Source organism: Mobula birostris, chromosome 29, assembly GCF_030028105.1.
Source record: "Mobula birostris isolate sMobBir1 chromosome 29, sMobBir1.hap1, whole genome shotgun sequence".
Taxonomy (NCBI): Eukaryota; Metazoa; Chordata; class Chondrichthyes; order Myliobatiformes; family Myliobatidae; genus Mobula; species Mobula birostris.
The window spans coordinates 26514405-26523681 of record NC_092398.1 but is presented as its reverse complement, the minus strand read 5'-3'; positions in this window follow the sequence as shown (position 1 = coordinate 26523681).

Genomic DNA, 9277 nt, shown 5'->3' with positions numbered 1-9277 from the left:
CCCTCGCTCCGCAGAAACGAGCGCAGCCCGTCTTTAAAGCCTCCGCCCCCAGCTATGGGAAACTCGGCTACACTCCCCTTTCTCCACAAACAAAATAATCTGCAGATGCTGTTGTCAAAGGAGCACTCACAATGCGCTGGAGGAACTCAGCAGGTCAGTCAGCATCAGTTGAAAAGATCAGTCGACGTTTCGGGCCGAAACCCTTCGTCAGGACTGAAGGAAGAACTTTGGGGAGGGTTTGAAGAATGCTGGTAGTTGAAAAAAGCAGTAATTTGAAAGTGGGGGAGGGGAAGCAGGGAGGTGATTGGCAGGAGAACAATGCGAAGTGGTAGAAGGAGGGAGAACTATGAGGGAGGTGATGTGAAATAGGGATGGGGAAGGGAGGGGGAGGGAAGTTGGAGAATTCTATGTTCATACCAAGGGGCTGGAGACTACCTAGACGGTATATGAGGTGTTGCTCCTCCAACCTGAGTTTAGCCTCATCATGGCAGTAGAGGAGGCCATGTACAGACATATCTGAATGGGAGTGGGAAGCAGAGTTGAGGTGGGTGGCTACCGGGAGATCCTGTCTGTTGTGGCGGACGGAGTAGAGGTGCTTGAAGAAGCGGTTCCCCAACCTGCGTCGGGTTTCACCGATGTAGAGGAGGCCGCACCGGGAGCACCGGATGCAATAGATGACCCCAACAGACTCGCAAGTGAAGTGTTGCCTCACCTGGAAGGACTGTTTGGGGCCCTGAATGGTGGCAAGAGAAGAGGTGTAGGGACAGATGTAGCACTTACGCTTACAGGGATAAGGGCCGGGTGGGAGATCCGTGGGGATGGACGTGCGGATAAGTGAGTCGCAGATTCACTCCCGTTATGTCAGCGCTGGTCTGAACTAAAACAAGGTCTTTGCCCGCCATTTTATCAACTCTCCGCTCCACAATCGTAAGTGTTCCTAATGCTTTGACGGTACTCAAAGTCCTCACCAACTTTTCATCTGGGGTACGAATGTCGACCCCGTGGATTCACACTACCGCTCAACTCCTGCGGCGTCCATGCCCTAATCTCTTTACCGGACAATAGTTTAACACACAGGCTTAAACACACGACCCACTAGATCAATCACACAGCATCCAACGAACTCAGTCCTTTCTTCCCGGGCGTCTCAGGACACGGCTTGGTAGCCCTCGCTGGCGGTCTCCCAACTCTGCGCCGCTCTCCGGCCGCGTACGTCTGGGGAATGCACAGTCCAGTCCCGCTAAATCCGTGAGACTGGGGTGTCTCTCCCAACCAAGCCCGCGAACGCTGTGTGATTTACTGCCCCGTTACAACTAGTCGGCAGAAAATAACAGACCTATATTTATGAATATTAACTTATCTAAAGAGTTAGTAAAGTAAAATAAAACCAAAAAGGGCCCATTATAATTAAACAGTCAGATGTGCACAAATTGGGACTCAACTCTTCCAAACTTTACATTCACCGACCCACAACTTGCTCCATCGAATCCCGATTCCCCACCGGACCGAATCCTGCGACCGGTTCGCTCCAGCGTCTTCTCTCCTCATCTCCCGCCGAGCAGACAAACGCTCACCCGGAGTCAGGCACAGAAAAAAGGCCCCTGTCACCCAGCCTTCTCTCCTGATTGGATGGCCCACCCTTCTCTCTCACGATAACCCAAACACCGGATCCGCAGAAGGGCCGCTACAACGTCGGCGCTGAAAACTTTGCACTTGTATTCCATTAAATCTGAGGCAGATTTCAATGCCACAGATGGACGTCCACGCCTTTCGGCCTGATCTTTTTTTTTTCTGTGTGGGCGATCTGTTAGCTTTTTGAGCGAGGGAAGGGGTGGGGAGTTTGTTTTTATTTCCTTTTCGTGTGTGGGTGTGTGTGTGTTGGGGGGGTGGGGGTTGAAGTCTTTTCTGTCAATGACATGGTTGGTTTTTCTGTGGTTCATAACTATCTGGAGAAGATGATTATCAGAGTTGTATTGGACTTGCATAATTTGACAATAGAATGAACCTTTAAACCTTTACATTTAAAATTGGTGGGTCCTTGATTAGTCAGGGTGTCAAAGGTTATGGGGTTTACAGGGGTAATAAATCAGCCATGATGGAACGTCAGAATAGACTCGATGGGCCGAATGGCCTAGTTTGTTCCTACATCTTATGGTTGATGAAGGAGAACTCGGTTACTGACTGGCTCACTGTTCCCCATTTCCAAATGCTACCTGCCTATTGCTGGGCCCAAGGACAGAGCCTCTATGGGGAGGCGATGCGGGGCTTTAGGATTGGAGGCAGGCTGGTGCTCGGCAGTGGAGAGGTGGATTTGCCATGTGGTTTCTGCCATCTCTGAGTCCACCATTATGGCCCACCATGGATGTGGTGTCGCAACTATCTACAATGTACACAAGCCAGTACACATACAGGGGCAGTACGATACAGAGAGCAAGCTGTTGCCCCATGTAACAGGCTCCCTCTCTCCACGCTGCTGATGAATCCAAAGGAACGGCAGAGGCCGATACAGTTTGGCACCAGTGACGTCGTAGGAGATGCCAGTCAGCATTGATATCAACGTAGAACTGCCTTGAGGTGGACACTGACTGGCAACTCCTGCAACACTGCTGGTGCCAAACTTTCGCTCCCTGCCGTCCCTTTGGATTCATCAGCAGCATGGAGGGGGGTTTCTCTTCGGGATCTCCTCCCGAAGCCTTCCCCATGATTGGGTGTAGCCGCAAGGCAACAGAGGTTTGAGATCAGAGTTCTCCTTCTCCTCGATGAGCTGCCAACCGTGGCTGACGAGCCCCCTCTGCCTGAAGCGACTGGTTTTAAGGCGCCAGTAACCCGCCTTTTCCCCTTCTCCTCTCAATAGAAACAGTTCCACTGGTGTTAGTAGCTGAAGGCCAGGAGCTGGACTTGGTTGTCGGAGGCTGTTTGAGACGCATGCTATTGGGAGCACTTAATAGGTAGCGGGAGTTAATCCCCACTATCTCTCCCGGCTATAACAAACTTAAGGAATCAGTCCAGTGTTAACATCTCAGGATACCAATGTCCACGGATGGGAAGAGGAGGAAGGAGAGAGCAGATCACGTCACAACCCACCTGCCTCTGACCTTGTTTTCACCTTCCTAACCTGAAGCAAAGGTCAATGTCATACTGGAGGGGGGCATTCAAGGTGAGAGGGAGAGAGGCAAAACTTGAAGGGGATATGGTTTCCAGCATCTGCAGATTTTCTCATGTTTGTGAGGAGGTATGTGGGTCAGGCTTGTTACGCTGGGGGTGGGAGGTGCTGGTATACAGACAGACCCAGGAACGTGCAGAGAATTGAGACATTCAAACCATGTGAGGACCTTTATTAGTTCACAATAACATTGTCACCTGCTCCCTGTTGAGAGATTAACCAATAAACAACCACTTCTCCTCATAGTTCAAAGTTAATATATTATCGAAGTACATATATGTTACCAATACAAACCTGGGGCTCATTTTCTTGCAGGCATTCACAAGAGACTAAAGAACTAATACTTTTATGTAAAAACTATACTTAAACAGAAAAAAACAATAAAGAACCAATGTGCAAAAGAAGACAGACTGAAAATAGAAATAATATGGAGAAGATGAGTTGAAGAGTCCCTGTAAGTGGGTCCATAGGTTGTGGAATCGGTTTAGTGTTGGGGTGAGTGAAGTGATCCACGCTGGTCCAGGAGCCTGATGGTTGAGGGGTAATAACTGTCCCTGAACCTGGTGGTGTGGGACCTGAGGCTCCTGTACCTCCTTCCCGATGGCAGTAGTGAGAAGGGAGCATGTTCTGGATGGGGGGGGGGGTCCTTCATGATGGACGCTGCTTTCTTGTGGTGAGCTCCTAGTAGATGTGCTCAGTGGTGGGGAGGGCTTTACCTGTGATGGACTGGGCTGTGTTCACTACTTTGATGATAGATGCTACTTTCTTGTGTGCTTTCACCACGCTCTGGTGACCGTGAAGCACCAGAGAGACATTCTGTCATGATCAATAAACCAATTGTTTGGATTCAAATAACCCTGACTGGTATCTCAGGACTGGGTGTGTCTGCACCCACCCCTGGCACTCTGTCTCTGCCCCCTGTCTCTCTCCCCTCCTGCGACGCTCCACCCTTGCCATTCCCAACGTCCTTTTTACAGACTCGCTCTCCGCTCCACGTTGACAAATACAGTACAGTACTGTGTGCAAAAGTCTTGTGCACCCTTGTGATATTTATGTGCCAAAGACTTTTGACCAGAATTGCACATTTAAGACGCTTTGAGATAGGCACATGGGTGACAGAGAAAATGGAAGGCAATGTGAGAGGGAAAGGTTAGTTTGATCTTAGAGTAGGTGAAAGGGTCAGCACAACATTGTGGGCCGAAAGGCCTGTACGGTACTGTGGTAGTCAACATTACATCTAGAGACAAAATGGTGGTGGGGTGTAGATACGTCCCTACCGAAGGAGGTGTAAGGCGCTCCTTCCCTCCGCTGGCCTGCAGGTCACCCTGGGGCAAGGTGTAGCACCTGCTTAGCCCCCTGATCAGGGTCACGTGAAGCCATGGGAGCGGGTGGTGGATGGTCGGATGAGCAGCCGGTGCAGATCACAAGTCCTGGTTATGCACTGGTGCCAGGCAGACAATCTCTGAAGAATATTGATAATGCCTGGGGCCACCCATGTTGTAAAGACACTGCCCAGAAGAAGGCGATGGCAAACCACTTCTGCAGAAAAAACTTGCCAAAAACAATCATGGTCGTAGAAAGATTGTGATTGCCCAGGTCATACAACTTGACACGTAATGAATGAAGCGACAAAAGAAAAGATTGCTGAGGGCTGAACAAAGATCTTTGTATTGTCCTGAGCCGAAGGCCTGTTCCAGAGGACTGGGGAAAATCCATTGCTGTTCGTTTGATCAAGAAGGGCAGAAGGGATAATCTGGGAAATTATTGACCAGTGAGCCTCTCATCAGTGGTAAGGAAACTGGAATGGATGCTTAGGGTTGGGATAAACGTTCATTGGGAAAAGCATTCATGGGTGGCAATGTAACATTAGTGGTTATCACAACGCTCTTTACAGTACCAGCGACCCAGGTTCAATTCCCGACACTGCTTGTAAGGAGGTTGTACTTTCACCTTGTGACCGCATGGGTTTCCTCCACGTGCTCCGGCTTCCTCCCACAGTCCAAAGACATACGAGCTAGTAGATTAATCGGTCCTTGTCCCGTGATTGGGCTGGGATTAAATCAGGGGTTGCTGGGTGGCGCAGCTCGAAGGGCCGGAAGTGCGTATTCCACGTGGTGTCTCATTAAATAACTCACGGTATGAGTTTATTAATAACCCGTCTGCACAGTTGGGCGGTGAGAGTGTGGAACGAGCTGCCAGAGGAAATGGTAGATGCAGGTTCGCATTCAAAATTTGAAGAGAAGTTTGGATAAGAACGTGGCTGAGAGATTATGGCCCAGGCGCCTGTCAATGGGGCATGGAAAAGATGGGTTGAAGGGCCTGCTTCTGTAGTGTCATGCTCGACGGGTCGATCATAGAAACATAGAAAATAGGTGCAGGAGTAGGCCATTCGGCCCTTCGAGCCTGCACTGCCATTTATTATGATCATGGCTGATCATCCAACTCAGAACCCCGCCCCAGCCTTCCCTCCATACCCCCTGATCCCCATAGCCACAAGGGCCATATCTAACTCCCTCTTAAGTATAGCCAATGAACTGGCCTCAACTGTTTCCTGTGGCAGAGAATTCCACAGATTCACCACTCTCTGTGTGAAGAAGTTTTTCCTAATCTCGGTCCTAAAAGGCTTCCCCTTTATCCTCAAACTGTGACCCCTTGTTCTGGACTTCCTCAACATCGGGAACAATCTTCCTGCATCTAGCCTGTCCAATCCCTTTAGGATTTTATACGTTTCAATCAGATCCCCCCTCAATCTTCTAAATTCCAACGAGTTTAAGCCCAGTTCATCCAGTCTTTCTTCATATGAAAGTCCTGCCATCCCAGGAATCAATCTGGTGAACCTTCTTTGTACTCGCTCTATGGTAAGGATGTCTTTCCTCAGATTAGGGGACCAAAACTGCACACAATACTCCAGGTGTGGTCTCACCAAGGCCTTGTACAACTGCAGTAGTACCTCCCTGCTCCTGTACTCGAATTCTCCCGCTATAAATGCCAGCATACCATTCGCCTTTTTCACTGCCTGCTGTACCTGCATGCCCACTTTCAATGACTGGTGTATAATGACACCCAGGTCTCGTTGCACCTCCCCTTTTCCTAATCGGCCACCATTCACATAATAATCTGTTTTCCTATTTTTGCCTCTAAAGTGGATAACTTCACATTTATCCACATTAAATTGCATCTGCCATGAATTTGCCCACTCACCCAACCTATCCAAGTCACCCTGCATCCTCTTAGCATCCTCCTCACAGCTAACACTGCCACCCAGCTTCGTGTCATCTGCAAACTTGGAGATGCTGCATTTAATTCCCTCATCCAAGTCATTAATATATATTGTAAACAACCAGGGTCCCAGCACTGAGCCTTGCGGTACCCCACTAGTCACTGCCTGCCATTCTGAAAAGGTCCCGTTTATTCCCACTCTTTGCTTCCTGTCTGCTAACCAATTCTCCACCCACACCAGTACCTTACCCCCAATACCGTGTGCTTTAAGTTTGCACACTAATCTCCTGTGTGGGACCTTGTCAAAAGCCTTTTGAAAATCCAAATATACCACATCCACTGGTTCTCCCCTATCCACTCTACTAGTTACATCCTCAAAAAATTCTATGAGATTCGTCAGACATGATTTTCCTTTCACAAATCCATGCTGACTTTGTCCGACGATTTCACCGCTTTCCAAATGTGCTGTTATCACATCCTTGATAACTGACTCCAGCAGTTTCCCCACCACCGACGTTAGGCTAACCAGTCTATAATTCCCCGGTTTCTCTCTCCCTCCTTTTTTAAAAAGTGGAGTTACATTAGGCACCCTCCAATCCTCAGGAACTAGTCCAGGATCTAACGAGTTTTGAAAAATTATCACTAATGCATCCACTATTTCTTGGGCTACTTCCTTAAGCACTCTAGGATGCAGACCATCTGGCCCTGGGGATTTATCTGCCTTCAATCCCTTCAATTTACCTAACACCACTTCCCTACTAACATGTATTTCACTCAGTTCCTCCATCTCACTGGACCCTCTGTCCCCTACTATTTCTGGAAGATTATTTATGTCCTCCTTAGTGAAGACAGAACCAAAGTAATTATTCAATTGGTCTGCCATGTCCTTGCTCCTCATAATCAATTCACCTGTTTCTGTCTGTAGGGGACCTACATTTGTCTTTACCAGTCTTTTCCTTTTTACATATCTATAAAAGCTTTTACAGTCCGTTTTTATGTTCCCTGCCAGTTTTCTCTCATAATCTTTTTTCCCCTTCCTAATTAAGCCCTTTGTCCTCCTCTGCTGAACTCTGAATTTCTCCCAGTCCTCAGGTGAGCCACTTTCTCTGGCTAATTTGTATGCTTCTTCTTTGGAATTTATACTATCCCTAATTTCTCTTGTCAGCCACGGGTGCACTACCTTCCTTGATTTATTCCTTTGCCAAACTGGGATGAACAATTGTTGAAGTTCATCCATGCGATCTTTAAATGCTTGCCATTGCATATCCACCGTCAATCTTTTAAGTGTCATTTGCCAGTCTATCTTAGCTAATTCACGTCTCATACCTTCAAAGTTACTCCTCTTTAAGTTCAGAACCTTTGTTTCTGAATTAACTATGTCACTCTCCATCTTAATGAAGAATTCCACCATATTATGGTCACTCTTACCCAAGGGGCCTCTCACGACAAGATCGCTAATTAACCCTTCCTCATTGCTCAAAACCCAGTCCAGAATAGCCTGCTCTCTAGTTGGTTCCTCGACATGTTGGTTCAAAAAACCATCCCACATACATTCCAAGAAATCTTCTTCCTCAGCACCTTTACCAATTTGGTTCACCCAATCTACATGTAGATTGAAGTCACCCATTATAACTGCTGTTCCTTTATTGCACACATTTCTAATTTCCTGTTTAATACCATCTCCGACCTCACTACTACTGTTAGGTGGCCTGTACACAACTCCCACCAGCGTCTTCTGCTCCTTAGTGTTACGCAGCTCTACCCATATCGATTCCACATCTTCCCGGCTTATGTCCTTCCTTTCTATTGCGTTAATCTCTTCTTTAACCAGCAACGCCACCCCACCTCCCTTTCCTTCATGTCTATCCCTCCTGAATATTGAATATCCCTGAACGTTGAGCTCCCATCCCTGGTCACCCTGGAGCCATGTCTCTGTGATCCCAACTATATCATAATCATTAATAACAATCTGCACTTTCAATTCATCCACCTTATTACGAATGCTCCTTGCATTGACACACAAAGCCTTCAGGTGCTCTTTTACAACTCTCTTAGCCCTTATACAATTATGTTGAAAAGTGGCCCTTTTTAATGCTTGCCCTGGATTTGTCGGCCTGCCACTTCTACTTTTCTCCATAGTACTTTTTGCTTCTACCCTCACTTTACACCCCTCTGTCTCTCTGCACTGGTTCCCATCCCCCTGTTGTGAACTAACCTCCTCACGCCTAGCCTCTTTAATTTGATTCCCACCCCCCAACCATTCTAGTTTAAAGTCACCTCAGTAGCCCCCGCTAATCTCCCTGCCAGGATATTGGTCCCCCTAGGATTCAAGTGTAACCCATCCTTTTTGTACAGGTCACGCCTGCGCCAAAAGAGGTCCCAATGATCCAAAAACTTGAATCCCTGCCCCCTGCTCCAATCCCTCAGCCACGCATTTATCCTCCACCTCATCGCATTCCTACTCTCACTGTCGTGTGGCACAGGCAGTAATCCCGAGATTACTACCTTTGCGGTCCTTTTTCTCAACTCCCTTCCTAGCTCCCTATATTCTGCTTTCAGGACCTCATCCCTTTTCCTACCTATGTCATTGGTACCTATATGTACCATGACCTCTGGCTCCTCACCCTCCCACTTCAGGATATCTTGGACATGATCAGAAATATCCTGGACCCTGGCACCAGGGAGGCAAACTACCATCCGGGTCTCTGGACTGCGTCCACAGAATCGCCTATCTGACCCCCTTACTATCGAGTCCCCTATCACAACTGCCCTCCTCTTCCTTTCCCTACCCTTCTGAGCTACAGGGCCAGACTCTGTGCCGGAGGCAAGGCCACTGTCGCTTCCCCCGGGTAAGCTGTCCCCCCCAGCAGTACTCAAACAGGAGTACCTGTTGTT